This window comes from Narcine bancroftii, chromosome 14 (assembly GCF_036971445.1).
Source record: "Narcine bancroftii isolate sNarBan1 chromosome 14, sNarBan1.hap1, whole genome shotgun sequence".
Taxonomy (NCBI): Eukaryota; Metazoa; Chordata; class Chondrichthyes; order Torpediniformes; family Narcinidae; genus Narcine; species Narcine bancroftii.
In genome coordinates this window covers 72,326,096-72,345,354 of record NC_091482.1, presented here as the reverse complement: position 1 = coordinate 72,345,354, position 19,259 = coordinate 72,326,096, and the positions used below count along the sequence as shown (strand labels likewise).

Here is a 19,259-nt window from a genome sequence, read left to right as displayed (position 1 = left end):
GTTTTTCCTCCTTTGTCTTTTATCAGTGAGGTGGGCTCTGCGGTCTTCTTCAAAGGAGGTTGCTGCCGGCCAAACTGAGAGGCGCCAAGATGCACGGTTTGAGGCGATATCGGCCCACTGGCGGTGGTCAATGTGGAAGGCACCAAGAGATTTCTTTAGGCAGTCCTTGTACCTCTTCTTTGGTGCACCTCTGTCTCGGTGGCCAGTGGAGAGCTCGCCATATAACACCATCTTGGGAAGGCGATGGTCCTCCATTCTGGAGACGTGACCTACCCAGCACAGTTGGATCTTCAGCAGCGTCGGCCTCTGCCATCTCGAGTACTTCGATGTTGGAGATGAAGTCGCTCCAATGAATGTTGAGGATGGAGCAGAGACAACGCTGGTGGAAGCATGATGCCGGTAGAGGACCCATGATTCGGAGCCAAACAGGAGTGTGGGTATTACAACGGCTCTGTATACGCTAATCTTTGTGAGGTTTTTCAGTTCGTTGATTTTCCAAACTCTTTTGTGTAGTCTTCCAAAGGCGCTATTTGCCTTGGCGAGTCTGTTGTCTATCTCGTTGTCGATCCTTGCATCCGATGAAATGGTGCAGCCGAGATAGGTAAACTGGTTGACCATTTTGAGTTTTGTGTGCCCGATGGAGATGTGGGGGGGCTGGTAGTCATGGTGGGGGGCTGGTAGTCATGGTGGGGAGCTGGCTGATGGAGGACCTCAGTTTTCTTCAGGCTGACTTCCAGGCCAAACATTTTGGCAGTTTCCGCAAAACAGGACGTCAAGCGCTGAAGAGCTGGCTCTGAATGGGCAACTAAAGCGGCATCGTCTGCAAAGAGTAGTTCACGGACAAGTTGCTCTTGTGTCTTGGTGTGAGCTTAATATTACTCGGTAAAAATAACATGAAGGCCTGTGAAAATTACGTACCCCAATCCAAAATTGTCTAACTTTAGGACATTGCCAAGTTGAATGCAAAAATTTTCCAATCTCAGGTGCACATCGAAAACATTAATCCGATACGGCAGGATTTAATCTATTTGATTTTTGTGGAGTCAAATAGAACTGATGTAAAAAATTATATTGAACCAACCTATATCATAGTCATATTATTTACACAAATCCATCCAATCCTTTTCGCTTATTTGAGAATTTAAATCTATTTCCCATCTTCATCTAGATTTATTCACTCCAGTTTTGGGGGCCTTAGATTGAAGCAAGTTATACATTACTGAAATAAATTTATTTCCAGTAGGATAACAAATCAGTAATTCTAATTCACTTTGATTAGGTAACATCAAAGTAAGACCTATTTTTACAGATAAAAAAGCTTTAACTTGGTAATAACAAGATAATTCTTTCAAAGATTTCAATCTCACATCCTCAAAACTAATTTTCTTAATACCCTTCCATCTCCAAATCTTCCAGGATTGGTTGTCTATTGAAGAAGGAAAATGCCTATTTCAATATTAAACCTTTCATGCCAATTTCATTATCAACTCAATCAAATGTTTCAAAATAGATGATTCCCCACTTCCAAATAAAGCTTAGGATTCCATTTGTAAATAAAATCTTGGGGATCCGTATTCCCTATTGCATTAAATTCAACAGAAACCCAAGCTGGAATATCATCTAAATTATACAATATATTTATAAATCTTAATTGAGCTGCTTTTCAAAATTCTTAAAATGCGGAAGACACAAACCACACCCCGCCCCCCCACCAACTCATATTTCCAAGTCAATTTTTCCTAAGAAACCCTGGGCATTTTATCTTTACATAATTTCCGAACCGCCATATTTAAATCCTGACAATGCAATTTGTTGAGCTCCTTGTTTATAAACTAACGGTTGAAATACATCTGACATAAAATTCTTTCCCTGATCTGATTTCATTTCTTGAGGCAAAACAAACCAATTGAAAAAATTTTTCTCGAGCCCCAGACACAGTTTATGCTTTAATGTTCCCAAGTGGTATGGGTTCTGTACACCTGGAAACATCCAAGCTAACTCATCAAGAATACAGGTACAATATTTTACCTCAGTAATTTAATTTACTAAGACATTTTTATATACGAGAAATATTAAATTAATATTAAAGGTTAACACAACTCCGTGACATATTTGAATAGTCAAGGTATTAAAGGTGAGTGGGAGAATGGATCAGTTCATGATGGAATGGACACAATGGGCGAAATGGCCTACTTCTGCTCCTGTATCTTATTGTCTCATATTTTACAAAGCACAGATGTTTTTTTCAACCCCAATTTGTAAATATCAGTTTTGGCTTTTGAAATGAAAATTGCACACATTTTTGCACAGCAAAGATGTCGGTTTTGACCCAAAAACAGGACATAGTTTGAAAAATACAACTTTTGTCCCTTTTTAGCAAAACACTCCATACTTTCCTTCAAAACACAACCTTCAGTTTTTGTTTATTAGAACCTCCACTTCTCCCAAAACAACCATTGTACACAAATTCTCCAAAACACCACAACCATTCCTTAATTTGGCAACATTTCTCCTAAATATTGGCAACATTTATGCTGGCATTGCTCGGACGCCCTAATCAGAGTGACCCACAGACGCCAGGAGTGGGTGCTGCCACGCGAGCCATCATCCAAGTAAATGGCTCGCGAGACTATCTTGTGACTTGAAGTCAAGCTGGTGTAAATACGATCAATAACTCTCTCTCTGTTTTGTGCAAAGAATCTTGCATATAAGAACGAAAGAGAGTTGGAGTGTGGTTTGGTGAAACTCTGTGTCCTTCATTAATTCTCTGAGTCAACTCAAAGTGGGAGTTCGATTCCTCATCTACGTGTGCAGCCCAGACAGTTTGGGCACAGTTACACCAGGTGTACACATTGCCCAAAGCCTTTGGGATCAGCATTGTGGTGCACACAATAATCACGTCAAATAGGATGGAGTGATTAAACACCTTCAATGACCAAAAACCTGAGCATTACTGATACACGACTGGGCCAGGTTCCATGAACAGAAGCAAGAGGGGGCAAGTCCGGGAAATCCAGGGTGGAGCTAAGGGAGAGGTTGGAGAAGGTCAGGTAGATATGGACTGGCCAGTCCATACATCTATATCAAAGCCTTTCACCACTTCTTTGAGATAAAACCCAACGAGGTGATGGGGCGACACAGAGCACATACTGTACTTTATGACATACATAGTTCATAGTGTCCATCACAGGTTCAGCCTGTCGGGTGGTCTTGTGATGCTCTGTGGCTTCCGAGGCACTAGGCCCTCCCAATTTTGTGCCAGCTCCCCTTCTCGCTTCAGTCTGTGTACGGACCTGAATCATTAACTGACCATCTCTCTCCATGGACACTGCCTAACCAGCTGAGTTCCTCCAGCTTCATTCTTTATTCCTCATTCTGGTGGTCCTTCACCTAAAGGCAGAATGGGCTCACAGGGAGAAACAGCCTCCTGCTCCTACTTTATTCTGTGTTGGGGAAAACCTATTCTAAATCCTCGTTCACTCCTTGAGGTGATCGGTCCTTGGCATCTGTTGGCCCTTGTACAGAACAAAGGCCACTCTTCTGCCTCTCACCCTGAAAGGACTCAGTTCAACCTTGTGCCATTTGGGGGATTAGTATTGGGGGAGTGTCAGGTATTGAAGGTTGAGGGTAATAAGACGTGGGTTTGTTGGGGGATCAGTTAGAGGTTATCTGCCCTCTCATTTCAACTGAATCCACATAGACCTGCATCATTCTGTGTCATATTAAGCCCTGACCACAAAAATCCCCCCATTCACTTTCCAATTTGATGAAGGGTGCCGAATATTAGCTGGATCTTGTTCTGATAATTGCGATGAAGACATCATCACACAGATTTTGCCAGGAAGCTAGGAGAGAGAGTGACCAAGGACATTTCAGACAGGAATAAATTCTCAACTCCTCGACTGAGTCTCATATCCTAATGCCTGCCTCATCTCTAAAACAATAGTGCGAATTGACTACAGCTGGAGCCACTTTCAGCTGCATTCTACGTCAAGAATCAGTCTGCAGAAGCAGAAACAGCCCTATGGAATGTTCTTTCAGATGGCAGCCTGAAAGGGACAGCTGCAGGAGAGGCGCCTCAGAGCGCACTCCAGTTCCTGTCAGCGCAGGACATCAGGGCAGGTGCGGCTGGCACAGGATGTTGGGGCAGAGGAGGCTGTCAGGCAGCAGTGATGGGTGGTGTCGGGTGCGGTGATGGGGGCTCTCGGGTGAGGTGAATGGGGCTGTCGGACGTGGGAAGGGTGGGTTGTCGGGCATGAGGAGGGGGGCTGTCAGGCGCGGGGATTTGGGTCCCTGACTGATTATCATCAGGCGGCTGCATTCAGGTTCCTCGAGGGAATTGCTCAGACACGGAGATCATACCTCCCGAAGGAAGATTGGTAAGTACTCTTCCGAGCCGCATCAGGCTCTTTCACATGGCCTCCTTACAGCCGCATTCAGGTAGAATATGTGACTTTACATCGGGGGTATTCTGGCCACCTGAAGGAGGCTCATCAGGCCTGATCCAAAGGCTGCAATAAGCCTTCAGCACCACTCAGTCCCAGAATGGCAGTTTCTGCTTTGAACTGTTAGCCACCATTGTCAACTTCAAGAATTAAAAATTCCTATGAAATTAGACATTTACATGTGTAAATTGGAAACCAGAAATCAGACAGGCAGAGAATGATTACCAATGTGGACTGTGAGCAACCCTTCCAGATTTCTGTTGAAATTTTGTAGACCAGAAGGATGTTCTTAATTATAATGGGCACATGAGATTAAATTGCCAACAACAAATCCTTTCTATGTCTTGAGGAAGAGGATGTGCAAAATGTAAAGCAGAAGCTGTACTAATACCTTCCAAGAAATGTTATCCAATTTGTTGGCAGGAAAATGTCTTAAAAGCTCTACCATGTGACTGTGTTCTTTAACTCCCGTTCAAACATTGATAGTGAGGTGAGTCTGTTCACCCACCACTGGTACCCCTCATTCTTACTGGCATGACTCAATAAAGACTGTGTTTTAGAGTTTGTGGTTTGTTACTGTACCTTTTTGTACCTTGACAGGAAATCGACTTCAACAAGGGTGAGAAAAAAAAAACACTCAAACCCCTTACATGGTGACAGATTGAATCTGGGTTACTGTCACGAAGAACATTCTTCCAAACATGCCAAGATCAAAATTCAATTGATTGTCATGGTATAAAGTGCAATATTACACAAAATTCACTTCATTCAGTCATAAAGCAGACAGAGTCACATCAGCAGGAAGTTAGACATAGTGTTCCTTGCAGTTAAGAGGAAAAGAGAATTCCCTGAGTCCCCTACAGCCCACAAACCCAGCCCTTGCCCACAAACACCCAGCCCCCTGCCCCCAAAATCCAGCGCAAACCATCAAATGCAGTCGCCTTGTTTAGAAAAGGTAATGGGGAGAATCTTGGGAATTATAGACCAGTATAGGATCTATGAGCATTTGCAGAAGTACAGACTTCTCAAGGACAGTCAGCATGGCTTTGTGATGGGAAGGTCATGCCTCATGAGTCTAAATGAGTTTTATTTGAGTGGGGTAACAAAGGAAATGAATGAGGGTCGTGTGGTAGATGTGGTCTACATGGATTTTAGCAAGAATTTGACGAGACTCATCAGAAAGCAATTTGGCAAAGGATCAGGGTAACTTTGGCTGTGGATAAAAAATTGTCTTGTTCGAAGAAAGCAGAGAGGAGTGGAGTGCCACAAGGATCTGTTCTGGGACCCCTGCTCTTGATGATTTTTATAAATGACCTGGATGAAGAGGCAGAAGATGGGTCAGTATGTCTGCAGATGATGTGAAGGTTGGAGGAGTTGTGGATGAAGCTGAAGGTTGTCGAAGGATAAGGATTTCAATCCAGGTAAGTGTGAGGTGATGCATTTTGGAAGGACAAACCAGAAGGCTGGGTACAAGGTTCCCAGTCGGTTACATGAGTGAGGATAAACAGAGGGACTTTGGGGTTCAAATCCAAACATCCCTCAAGGTTGCCGCTCAGGTTGATAGGATAGTTATGAAGGCCAATGGGATGATGAGCTTCATTAAACTTTTCTACGTTGCCGTGCGTGAAAGTGAGGCCATTTTGGCAAGAAAGCGCAGAAAAATTAACCACGATCACAGCAGTGACCTCCACGTGAGACCTGGAGCAATCTCTTCACTGAAACAAGCGACAACTTGACCAAATATCTAATCTCATTTATAAAAATAGCACTGGCCTTCGCGAAGAGATGTATCACGATCAACTGGATGTCCGATAGCACGCTGGGCTGTGGAAATGAACTGCAGTTACCTACGGAAAAAAAAAATCACATAAACGTGACCGTTTGGTAAAGGTCTGTCAGCTGTACCTGGACCAAATAGGGGCCCAGACACTAATATAAATGAACAATAAAAGGAGTTAAAAGTAACCATTATATAGACCAAAACCAAGTTTCCCCAACTGGACTTATCTACTTGAAATCTCTGAAAATGTGGAAATGAAAACAAACTGCAATAGAGAGAGAAAAAATTCAAAGTGCAAAAGGGAGAGTCTTTAAATGAGTCCCTGAATGTGTGTTGAGTCTCGTGGTGAAGGGGTAGCAGCTGTTCCTGAACCTGGCTTTCCCTCTTTCCTGATGGGAGCAGTGAGAACAGAGCGGGTGATGTGGATCCTTGATTGCTGCTGCTCTCTGACAGCAGCGTTCCCTGCAAATGTTCTCAATGGTGGAGGGTTTTTACCTGAGATGTCCAGGGCGGTGTCCAAGACAATACCTCAAGCCTTCTACAAACTGAACCTTTCCCCCCTCACACCCGTAAAACACTATTTTTCTCGCATCAATGTGCCTGTCTAAATGTTAAAGGTCCCTATTATTCCAGACTCCACTATCCTGCCCGGCCATGCGCTACAGGCATCCGCAGCCTTGTGGGTCCCTGTCCCCACTCAGCCTTCTGGGTCCCCGTCGCCCCTCAGCATTCTGGGTCCCCGTCCCCGTCCCCCCTCAGCCTTCTGGGTCCCAGACCCGTCCTCCCTCAGCCTTCTGGGTCCCAGACCCGTCCTCCCTCAGCCTTTTGGGTCCCCGTCCCCCCTCAGCCTTCAGGGTCCCCGTGCCCCGAGCCTTCTGGGTCCCCGTCCCCCCTGAGCCTTCTGGGTCCCCGTCCCCCCTGAGCCTGCTGGGTCCCCGTCCCCGTACCCCCTCAGCCTTCTGGGGTCCCCGTCCCCCCTCAGCCTTCTGGGTCCCCGTTCCCCCTCAGACTTCTAGGTCACCGTCCCCATCCGCCCTCAGCCTTCTGGGTCCCCGTCCCCCCTCAGCCTTCTGGGTCCCCGTCCCTCCTCAGCCTTCTGGGTCCCCGTCCCCCCTCAGCCTTCTGGGTCCACGTCCCACCTCAGCCTTCTGGGTCCCCGTCCCCCCTCAGCCTTCTGGGTCCCCGTCGCCCCTCAGACTTCTGGGTCCCCGTCCCCCCTCAGCCTTCTGGGTCCCCGTCCCCCCTCAGCCTTCTCGGTCCCCGTCCCCCCTCAGCCTTCTGGGTCCCCGTCCCCGTCCCCCCTCAGCCTTCTGGGTCCCAGTCCCCCCTCAGCCTTCTGGGAACCGGTCCCTCCTCAGCCTTCTGGGTCCCCGTCCCCCCTCAGCCTTCTGGGTCCACGTCCCCCCTCAGCCTTCTGGGTCCCCGTTCCCCCTCAGCCTTCTGGGTCCCCGTCCCCCTCAGCCTTCTGGGTCCCCGTCCCCACACAGCCTTCTGGCTCGCCGTCCCCTCTCAGCCTCTGGGTCGCCGTCCCCCTCAGCCTTCTGGGTCCCCGTCCCCCCTCAGCCGTCTGGGTCCCCGTCCCCCCACAGCCTTCAGGGTCCCCGTCCCCCCTCAGCCCTCTGGATCCCCGTCCCCGTCCCCCCTCAGCTTTTTGGATCTCAGCCTTCTGGGTCCCCGTCCCCCCTCAGCCTTCTGGGTCCCCGTCCCCCCTCAGCCCTCTGGATCCCCGTCCCCGTCCCCCCTCAGCCTTTTGGATCCCCGTCCCTCTCAGCCTTTTGGATCCCTGTCCCTCTCCCCCCTCAGCCTTCTGGGTCCCGTCCCCCCTCAGCCTTCTGGGTCTCCGTCCACCCTCAGCATTCTTGGTCCCCGTCCCCCCTCAGCCTTGTGGGTCCCCGTCCCCCCTCAGCCTTCAGGGTCCCCGTCCCCCCTCAGCCTTCAGGGTCCCCGTCCCCCCTCAGCCTTCTGGGTCCCCGTCCCCCCTCAGCCTTCTGGGTCCCCGTCCCCCCTCAGCCTTCTGGGTCCCCGTCCCCCCTCAGCCTTCTAGGTCCCCGTCCCCCCTCAGCCTTCTAGGTCCCCGTCCCCCCTCAGCCTTCTGGGTCCCGGTCCCCCCTCATCCTTCTGGGTCCCCGTCCCCACACAGCCTTCTGGGTCCCCGTCCCCTCTCAGCCTTCTGGGTCGCCGTCCCACTCAGCCTTCTGGGTCCCCGTCCCCGTCCCCGTCCCGCCTCAGCCTTCTGGGTCCCAGTCACCCTCAATCTTCTGGGTCTGCGTCCCCCCTCAGCCCTCTGGATCCCCGTCCCCCCTCAGCCTTCTGGCTACCCGTCCCCCCTCAGCCTTCTGGGTCCCGGTCCCCCCTCAGCCTTCTGGGTCCCCGTCCCCACACAGCCCTCCGGGTCCCCATCCCCTCTCAACCTTCTGGGTCGCCCTCCCGCTCAGCTTTCTGGATCCCCGTCCCCCCTCAGCCGTCTAGGTCCCCGTCCCCCCACAGCCTTCTGGGTCCCTGTCCCCCCTCAGCCCTCTGGATCCCCGTCCCCATCCCCCCTCAGCCTTTTGGGTCTCAGCCTTCTGGGTCCCCATCCCCCCTCAGCCTTCTGGGACCCCGTCCCCCCTCAGCCCTCTGGATCCCCGTCCCCGTCCCCCCTCAGCCTTTTGGATCCCGATCCCTCTCCCCCCTCAGCCTTCTGGGTCCCCGTCCCCCCTCAGCCTTCTGGGTCCCCGTCCCCCCTCAGCCTTCTGGGTCCCCGTCCCCCCTCAGCCTTCTGGGTCCCCGTCCCCCCTCAGCCTTCTGGGTCCCCGTCCCCCCTCAGCCTTGTGGGTCCCCGTCCCGCCTCAGCCATGTGGGTCCCCGTATCCCCTCAGGCTTGTGGGTCCCCGTACCCCCTCAGGCTTGTGGGTCCCCGTCCCCCCTCAGCCTTCTGGGTCACCGTCCCCCCTCAGCCTTGTGGGTCCCCGTCCCGCCTCAGCCATGTGGGTCCCCGTATCCCCTCAGGCTTGTGGGTCCCCGTACCCCCTCAGGCTTGTGGGTCCCCGTCCCCACTCAGGCTTGTGGGTCCCCGTCCCCCCTCAGGCTTGTGGGTCCACGTTCTCCCCTCAGCCTTCTGGGTCTCCGTCCCCCCTCAGCCTTCTGGGTCCCAGTTCCCCCTCAGCCTTCTGGGTCCCCGTCCCCCCTCAGCCTTCTGGGTCCACGCCCTCGCTCAGCCTTCTGGGTCTCCGTCCTCCCTCAGCCTTCTGGGTCCCAGTTCCCCCTCAGCCTTCTGGGTCCCCGTCCCAGTTCCCCCTCAGCCTTCTGGGTCCCCGTCCCCGTCCCCCCTCAGCCTTCTGGGTCCCCGTCCCCGTCACCCCTCAGCCTTCTGGGTCCCCGACCCCCTCAGCCTTCTGGGTCCCCGTCCCCCCTCAGCCTTCTGGGTCCCCGTCCCCCCTCAGCCTTCTGGGTCCCCGTCCCCCCTCAGCCTTCTGGGTCCCCGTCCCCCCTCAGCCTTCTGGGTCCCCGTCCCCCCTCAGGCTTGTGGGTCCACGTTCTCCCCTCAGCCTTCTGGGTCTCCGTCCCCCCTCAGCCTTCTGGGTCCCAGTTCCCCCTCAGCCTTCTGGGTCCCCGTCCCCCCTCAGCCTTCTGGGTCCCCGTCCCCCCTCAGGCTTGTGGGTCCACGTTCTCCCCTCAGCCTTCTGGGTCTCCGTCCCCCCTCAGCCTTCTGGGTCCCAGTTCCCCCTCAGCCTTCTGGGTCCCCGTCCCCCCTCAGCCTTCTGGGTCCCCGTCCCCCCTCAGGCTTGTGGGTCCACGTTCTCCCCTCAGCCTTCTGGGTCTCCGTCCCCCCTCAGCCTTCTGGGTCCCAGTTCCCCCTCAGCCTTCTGGGTCCCCGTCCCCCCTCAGCCTTCTGGGTCCACGCCCTCGCTCAGCCTTCTGGGTCCCCGTCCCCCCTCAGCCTTCTGGGTCCCCGTCCCCCCTCAGGCTTGTGGGTCCACGTTCTCCCCTCAGCCTTCTGGGTCTCCGTCCCCCCTCAGCCTTCTGGGTCCCAGTTCCCCCTCAGCCTTCTGGGTCCCCGTCCCCCCTCAGCCTTCTGGGTCCCCGTCCCCCCTCAGGCTTGTGGGTCCACGTTCTCCCCTCAGCCTTCTGGGTCTCCGTCCCCCCTCAGCCTTCTGGGTCCCAGTTCCCCCTCAGCCTTCTGGGTCCCCGTCCCCCCTCAGCCTTCTGGGTCCACGCCCTCGCTCAGCCTTCTGGGTCTCCGTCCTCCCTCAGCCTTCTGGGTCCCAGTTCCCCCTCAGCCTTCTGGGTCCCCGTCCCAGTTCCCCCTCAGCCTTCTGGGTCCCCGTCCCCGTCCCCCCTCAGCCTTCTGGGTCCCCGTCCCCGTCACCCCTCAGCCTTCTGGGTCCCCGACCCCCTCAGCCTTCTGGGTCCCCGTCCCCCCTCAGCCTTCTGGGTCCCCGTCCCCCCTCAGCCTTCTGGGTCCCCGTCCCCCCTCAGCCTTCTGGGTCCCCGTCCCCCCTCAGCCTTCTGGGTCCCCGTCCCCCCTCAGCCTTTGGGTCCCCGTCCCCCCTCAGCCTTCTGGGTCCTGATCACCCTCACCCCTCTGGGTCCTGATCAACCTCACCCCTCTGGGTCCTGATCACCCTCACCTTTCTGGGTCCTGATCACCCTCACCCCTCTGGGTCCTGATCACCCTCACCCCTCTGGCGGGACCCCCTCACCCTTCTGGGTCCTTGTCCCCTCTCCCAGCAGCCTCACCATTCCCCTGCCCCCCTCAGCCTCGCGAGTCCCTGACCCCCCCTCAGCCTCGCGGGTCCCCGACGCCCCCCTCAGCCTCGCGGGTCCCCGACACCCACCCCTCAGCCTCGCGTGTCCCCGACACCCCCCCTCAGCCTCGCGGGTCCCCGACCCCCCCCTCTCAACCTCGCGGGTCACCGACCCCCGCCTCAGCCTCGCGGGTCCCCCGACCCCCCTCAGCCTCGCGGGTCCCCCGAACCCCGCCTCAGCCTCGCGGGTCCCCCGACCCCCCTCAGACTCGCGGGTCCCCCGACCCCCCTCAGCCTCGCGGGTCCCCCGACCCCCCTCAGCCTCGCGGGTCCCCCGACCCCCCTCAGCCTCGCGGGCCCCGACTCCCCTCAGACTCGCGGGCCCCCTCAGTCTCGCGGGTCCCCCTCCCCCCCTCAGCCTCGCGGACCCGACCCCCCCCTCTCAGCCTCGCGGGCCCTGACCCCCCCCCTCAGCCTCGCGGGCCCCGACCCCCCCCCTCAGCCTCGCGGGCCCCGACCCCCCCCTCAGCCTCGCGGGCCCCGACCCCCCCCTCAGCCTCACGGACCCCGACCCCGCTCAACCTCGCGGGCCCCGAGCCCCCCTTCAGCCTCTCGGGCCCCGACCCCCCTCAGCCTCGCGGGTCCCCGACTACCACACACCCTAATGTCACCCCACCACAAACTCCCTCACGGTTCCCCGGCCCCACCTCACAACCATCTCCCCGCCAGTTCCCCTCCGAGCTCCGGCCGCCCCGGACCCAAAGGGCGACCCGTGGAAACTCCCTCCTCCCTGGTCTCGCTCCCAAAATGCCCCGATTCCCGCCCGTGAAGCACCGACACGAACCTCTCCCGCTCGAGACCAACTGCTCCAAAGGCGGGAAAGATCAACAACATGGCGGCCCCCAGGGGTCGCTCTCGCGAGAGCTTGAGCCACCCCTCCACGGGATCTCTTGCCAGCCCAGTCCCACTGGGGAAGGGGCCGAGAGCTGCCTCGGGCCTCCAGTCCATCTCCCCTTCAGGCTGCACATTTCCACACCAGGACCTGCCCCACATTCCCCCCCAAGATTCCAGTCCATCCCACCTCCACCACCTTGGCCCAAAACTCATTCCACGCTCCCACCCCCCTCTGAGGGAAGAAAATCCCCCTTCAATCTCAATCCATGTCCTCCTCTTTGAATCTCTCTCACTCTCCTTGGAAACAGCCTGTCCCCATGGACACGATCCGTCCCCCCTCACAATTTTCAAATCTTCCTCAATCTTCTACGCTCCAGGGAATAAAGTCCCAGCCTGTCCAACCTTCCCCTGGAACTCAAACCCCGAAAGCCAGAACACCTTCTTGTCCCTCTCCTCGACGCGCTGTCTCATTCCTATCCTTCCTCTCCTCCAGCCACCCAAACGGCACACAATGTTCCCAAGTTGGCCTCACCCATGCCTCGTCCAACTTCCTCGTGGCCTCCCACCTCCTGCACTCAATCCTCTCATTTCTGAAGGCCAAAATACCAGAAGCTTTCTTCACTCCCCCCACCACCCCCCCCCCCATCTCCACATGGGACTCCACTTTCGGGCAGTTCTGTACCACAGTTCCTCAATCCCTTTGTTTGACAACACTCCTCAATGGTGTACCATTTAACATTCAAACTCTTACGTTTTAAGAATCAATTGCAGAGATCCATGGATGTGGGGAGTCAGGAGGGTTAGGGACTGGGTGCAGGTCGACGAGACTGGCAGAATGATATTTCACCATGGACGAGAAGGGCTGAAGGGTCTCTTTTCTTTGCTGTGGTGTTTCTAGGTAGAGTTCACACCATTCTCAGGAAGGAGGATGAGCAGACAGATGTCATGGTCCAAGGGTAGGAAAGGTGATGAGATCCTGCCAGGAGAGACGAGGGAGTTAAGTGCGATGGTGAAGGGCACAACCAAGGGGTCTCTCTCTCTCTGTCTGTGTGTGTGTGTGTGTCACTACGACTGTGTGTGACTCTCTCTGTCTGTGTGTCTCTCTGTCTGTGTGTCTCTCTGTCTGTGTGTCTCTCTGTCTGTGTGTCTCTCTCTGTCTGTGTCTCTCTCTCTGTCTGTGTCTCTCTCTCTTTCTGTGTCTCTCTCTGTCTGTGTCTCTCTGTCTGTGTGTGTCTGTCTGTGTGTGTCTGTCTGTGTGTGTCTGTCTGTGTGTGTCTGTCTGTGTGTGTCTCTCTGTCTCTCTCGCTGTCAGTGTCTCTCTCTCTGTCTCTGTCTGTGTGTGTTTCTGTGTGTGTGTGTCTGTGTATCTGTCTCTCTGTGTCTGTGTGTGTGTCTGTCTGTCTGGGTATGTGTGTGTCTCTCTCGGTGTCTCTCTGTATGTTTGTGTGTGTGTCTCTCTCTGTGTCTCTGTGTGTGTCACTGTCTGTGTGTCTCTCTCCCTCTGTCTAAATGAGTGTCTCTGTGTCTGTATGTGTGTGTGTCTCTCTCTCTGTCTGTGTATCTGTGTGTGTCTCTGTATCTGCGTGTCTCTGTGTCTGTGTGTGTCTCTGTCTCTCTGTGTGTCTGTCTCTGTCTGTGTGTGTGTCTGTCTCTCTGTCGTGTGTGTATCTCTCTCTGTCTCTATGTGTGTCTCTCTGTCTCTGTTTGTGTGTCTCTCTCTCTCCGTCTGTGTGTGTCTCTCTCCGTCTATGTGTGTCTATCTGTCTGTCTGTGTCTCTGTCTGTGTGTGTCTGTCTGTCTCTCTGTCAGTGTCTCTCTCTCCGTCTGTGTGTGTCTCTCTCCGTCTGTGTGTGTCTATCTGTCTGTGTGTGTCTCTGTCTGTGTGTGTCTGTCTGTCTCTCTGTCTCGCTGTCAGTGTCTCTCTCTCTGTCTGTGTGTGTTTCTGTGTGTGTCTCTCTGTGTGCATGTGTGTCCGTGTGTGTGTGTATCTGTCTCTCTGTGTCTGTGTGTGTGTGTCTGTCTGGGTATGTGTGTGTCTCTCTCTCAGTGTCTCTAATATGTGCTTATTCATTACCCACCATTGTCCATCCCTACTGATGGTGCAGGCTTTGTTCCCCAAGGCGTCCGTATTGGCTGTCCATAGACCATCTCTGCCCCAACGCATTCCTCGGTGTCACCTACGTTAAAATCAAGATGGCATCAGCACCTTTTTGGGCACTTTTAGCCGTGTTTCCTCAGTTGTTCTGGCCAGTTTTGTGTTTCGTTCACATATTCCTGCTGCCTGGAGTTAATGGCACTCGTGGAAGATTGCCAGTTCCTGAAACAATTCTTCATTTATCTTATTTGTAACATTTTTACATTTAATTTAACATATGCATTAAAAAACTTAAATTTCTTCTTTGAAAATAAGATAAAATTAATGCATAGTGATTTAAAAAGTAACCCCTCCCACAGCTGCCCAATAGAAAACAATAAAGAGAGAAAACATCTAGATAGTATTTATAAAAATTGAGCAAAACTCTCAAATAAAATCTTGCTTTTCTTGGTTAATAGGAGTCAGAAAGTTCGTGTTGGGTGATTAAAACTTAATTCCTACAATTAGTAAATACACATCCCAAATCTTCAAAAGAGAAATTCAAATTTGTTCCGTGAATTCGATGTAATTATTTCAAGTGGGATACAACGGGCTATTTCAGTGTGGCCATCGACCCATTCCCAAATACGCATCGGACTTCCAAGTTACTGCCACACATTTTACCCCTATAACAATTACAGCACAGAAACAGGTCATTTGGCCCTTCTTGTCTGCACTGAACTAAATACTCTCCTCTCGTACCACCTCTCTGCATTCCCCTCCCCTCCAATTTTCCCTGAAATGACAAAATGGACCCAGCCGCCACTATTTCTCCCGGAAGCTCACTCCACTGAACCACCACTCTGAGTCAAGAAGATCCCCCTCATGTTACTTCCAAACTTTTGCCTCTTAACTCAATACCTCCTGTTTCAATCTCTGCTCCCCGCAATGAAAAAAGTCTCTCCACATCAATTCGTTCTATCCTCCTAGTAATTTTAAAGACCTCAATCAAATCCCCTCTCAACCATCTACAATCCAAAGAATAAAGACATCATTTGCTCAATCTTTCTTTGTAATCTAGTTGCTGATATCCAGGTAACATTGACGTAAATCTTCTCTGCACCCTCTCGACTTTGTTGATAGCTTTCCTCTCATCTGGTGACCAGAACTGCACACAGTACTCTCAACAGGGCCTCACCAATACCTTGTCTAGTCTCAACCTCACTGCCCGACTCCAGTATTCTATGCTATGGTTGATTAAGGCCTGCTATTTGAACAGATACTTTTCGAGGTACTCTCTGATTACCCTCCAATAATTAACCTATCACTGTCAGGCTCACCTGGTTGGCTTTTGAAGCCGTTTTTAAACAAAGGAACATTAGATTACATCCATTCCTCTGGCACCTCACCCGTGGATAAACAGGTTTTAAATATTTCTGTCAGAGCCCTTGCAATTTCTACTCTTCTTTCCCTCAAGGCCAAGGGAATATCATGTCAGACCTCCATCCACCAACAGACAAAAATCAGCCATCACAAGGTGAAGGCAGGACAGTAGTCCCACCTCTCCAGCACGAGTCACCCCAGGATCAAATCAGCACTGACTGCAAGAAGTTTCTACATCCTCTCGGTGTCTGTGTGGATTTCCTCCCACACTCCACAGCTCAAGGGGGCCGTAAGTTCATTGGCGATTTGGGAAGCTCAAGGCCATGGGGTGGAAGTGCACATTCTGGTCCTGGGGCCATCAATTCAATTCAACAGCACAGATGAACCTTTGGGCACGACCTGATCTTTTTCTGGTTTCAAACTCATTATTTTTGAAAATTGTATGTGCACCTCTAATGCAACACGACTGCTGCAAAACTCGGGAGAATCAGATTTGGTTACTAGACTTTTGAACAGAACAGTATCTGGACATTTTATCCCTAAACTGAAACTTTATAGACATACAGAACAAAAAGAGGGCAAAACAAGCTTGTGTCTCACCAATACCACAATTCACGGCACTTTTTAAGTTCTCAAGGGTGGCAGAAAACACAAAGAACAGACAAACTCCTTCCACATTGTCACTTTGAGAGCTTTGGACTCACCATGCTATAAATATTGCCAAGCCATCACTCCAAATCAATGACCAAAAGTACTGGCTGAGGGATAGATTTGAGACATTTTAACTGCTATGTAGCAATCAGGCACAAGGAAAATTGCTGCTTCCATTGTAAAGTATTTAAGAATCTCAGACCACAAACAACCTTCACCCCAAAAAACAAGCAATTCTCCACAATAAAACTAGGTTTCCTACCTGTCTGCAAGTATCTGCTCTCTTGAGTCTGAATGGCACAACTGGGGAAACCGTTTCAAACCCATGACCTGAAACAGCATATTCTCTTCCCCTAATTGGAGCTGTCTTGCAATTGGCCACCACTGCCCGAGCAAGAATGAACTGGGAGATCTCACACTTGCTCCTTCACAGGTGAGACCTCCCTGTGCATTGGAGCTCCATATTATCCATCTTGCTCTATTTTGTTAACCTTAATCAAGTCTCCTCTCATTCTCCAACACTCCCATGAAAAATAAAAATCATGTACCCTGTAGTTCGCGAGTCCGGACACCAGGTGGTGGTATTATACCTAGATCTCTCTCTCTCCCTTGCTTCATGCATGCAGTACTCAGTGTGAACAGGCGGTGGCAGCACTTTACAGCCCTTGCAATCTGCAGCTTGGACAGTAATGGTTGGTTTGCACCAAGATTGAAGATTTGGAGATTTCCCATTGATTGGCAGAGAACATACTCGACATCACATCCAACCCTGAGATTCCCTTTTTTCTGTGGACACGGCCGAATTACCACGAATGGGTCGTGCAAAAATAAACGGTTCAGTGGAAACCTGGAAAGATAAAAGAATTGAAAACAAAGAAAATCAATAAAGTGCTGCAAGAGTCCTGAAATGAGTTCCTGATTGAGTTTGTTGTTGCGGAGTCTGAAGGTGGAGGGAGAGCAGCTGTTCCTGAACCTGGGGGTGTGAGTCTTGAGGCACCGAGAATTCTTTCCTGATGGCAGCAGTGAGAAGAGAAAGAGAGAGTGTGGATCTTTGGTGATTGCTGATGTTTTCTGACAGCACCATTCCCTGTCGATAAACTCAATAGTGGGGAGAGTTTTGTCTGTGATGTCCTGGGCTGTGTCCACGACCTTTTGGAGGGCTTTATTCTCAGGGGTATTGGTGTCCCCATACCAGACCATGATGCAGCCAGTCAGCACACTTTCCACCACATCTCTGTCAAAATTTGCCAGGGTTTCTGGTGTCATCCCAAACCTCCACAAACCCCTGAGGAATTAGAGGCGCTGACATGCTTTCTTCACGAGGACATTGGTGTTGGGTCCAGGAAGAATTTTTGAGATGGTGACTCCCAAGAACCTAAATTCGCTCACCCTCTCCACCCCTGATCCCCCAATCATCACTGGATTTTAAACCTCTGGCTTTCCATTCCTGAACTCAACAATCAACTCCTTGGTTTTGGTGACATTGAGTGCGAGGTTGTTGTTGATGCACCATTCAGCTCGGTTTTCAAACTCCCTCCTGCATGTGGACTCATCCCCTTCCTTTATACAACCCACGTCCGTGGTATCGTCAGCAAATTTGGAGGGGATATTGTTGATGTACCGAGCCACACAGTCGTGGGTGTAAAGTGAGTAGAGTGGGGGCTAAGAACACAGCCCTGTGGTGCTCTGGTACTGATGGAGATCGTGGAGGGGATATTCTTACCAACCTTCACTGATTGTGGTCTGGAGGTGTTAACTCCCAGGTCTTGGAGTTTGCTGGTCAGTTTGGAGGGGATGATGGTGTTAAATGCCGAGCTGTAGTTGATAAAGAGCATCTTTACTGTTCAGGTGCTCCAGGGATTGGTGTAGGGCCAGTAAGACAACATCTGCTGTTATTATGAGAGGCGAACTGGAATGGATCCACATCACCACTCAGACAGGAGCCTTTCCAAACACTTCTTCACTGTTAATGCAAGTGCAACTGGTCGATAGTCATTCAGGCAGGTGATTACACTCTTCTTGGGCTCCGGTGTGATTGACACCTGTTGGAAACAGATGGGGACCAGTCAGGATGCTTTCCTTGGATACCAGATGGCAGTTTGGCAGGGGGACGGGAACCACAATATGAGAGCAGAAGTTCAAAAGCATGAGGGGACATGTTCTGAGTTTGTCAAAAAAAAAGACAGGCAGAGGAAAAAAACAGATGGAGTCAGTCAGAGTGTTTGAAATGTCTATTTCAATGCAAGGAATAAAGGGGATGAACTTTGAGCATGGATCAGTATGTACAACTATGATGTTGTGACTGTTACAGAGTCTTGGTTGGAGGAAGGGCAGGATTTGCTGATGCAGGTCCTAGGGTTTGGGTTTAAAAGGAATAGAATGAGGGGTAGTGGGGTGGGGGGCGAATAATGTTACTGGTCAGGGATAGTATCCCAGCTATAGAAAGGGAGGAAATTGCAGAGGGGGTGTCCACTGAGACAGTGGGGATATTTAAAAGATATGGATAGAATAAGAGTAGTAGCCTGTATTGTCATTTAAAACCAGGACACAGTTTAAAAATGAAATGACAGCCTCCAGAAACTACAATGCTAACCAGCAAACTGTGATTCCACATCAGGCAACACAAGATGCCATTTCAACTCCAGATAAAAGATCAAAACTACACAAGACTAAAATGCACCTATATAACGAGAAGAAAAAAGTCCCAACAATGGCACAGACTCGGGAACCTCCAGGCCAGGTTCACTCCAGTCACCGGGACATCTCCTCTGCAGATCAGACAGCCAGGCATACACCATTCATTCCAGGCGTCCAGATGCAGATCTGCCACAGCAGGTGGGGAAACAGAGGAGGAGAAAGCAAAGTAGGGAAACAGAGGGATGGAAATATCGAAGTGGAAACGGAGGGGGTGAAACGGAGGGAGACAAACAGAGGCGGGGAAACGGAGGCGGCAAAACAGGAAGGGAAACAGAGGCGTTGGAACAGTTGGTTGGAATAAGAATAGAGGAAAGAGTGGTGGAGAAATCAAGGTAGGGAAAGAGAGACGGGGAATGAGAGACGGGGAATCAGAGGCGGGGATTCAGAGGGGGGAAAAGAGAGGCGGGGAAAGAGAGGCGGGGAAAGAGCCAGGGACTCTGAAGCAGGGAATCAAAGACGGGGAATCAGATTCGGGGAATCAGAGGTGGGGAATCAGAGGACGGAAAAGAGATGTGGGGAATGAGAGGCAGAGAAGGAGGTGCGGAAAAAACGCAGGGAAATAGAGGCAGGGTATCAGACGTGGGGAATCAGAGGCAGGAAATTAGAGG

The 19,259-nt window shown here is 51.9% G+C and overlaps 1 long non-coding RNA gene across 1 annotated transcript; it reads right to left on the bottom strand.

The window, feature by feature from the left end:
• Window positions 1-13,304: 13,304 nt before the first annotated feature.
• On the bottom strand, window positions 13,305-18,053 carry LOC138749279 (uncharacterized). The gene is made up of 3 exons (XR_011348534.1): window positions 17,682-18,053; window positions 16,503-16,801; window positions 13,305-14,023 (listed from the first exon to the last, which is right to left on the bottom strand). It is a non-coding gene; the product is annotated as an uncharacterized lncRNA (long non-coding RNA).
• Window positions 18,054-19,259: the final 1,206 nt, after the last annotated feature.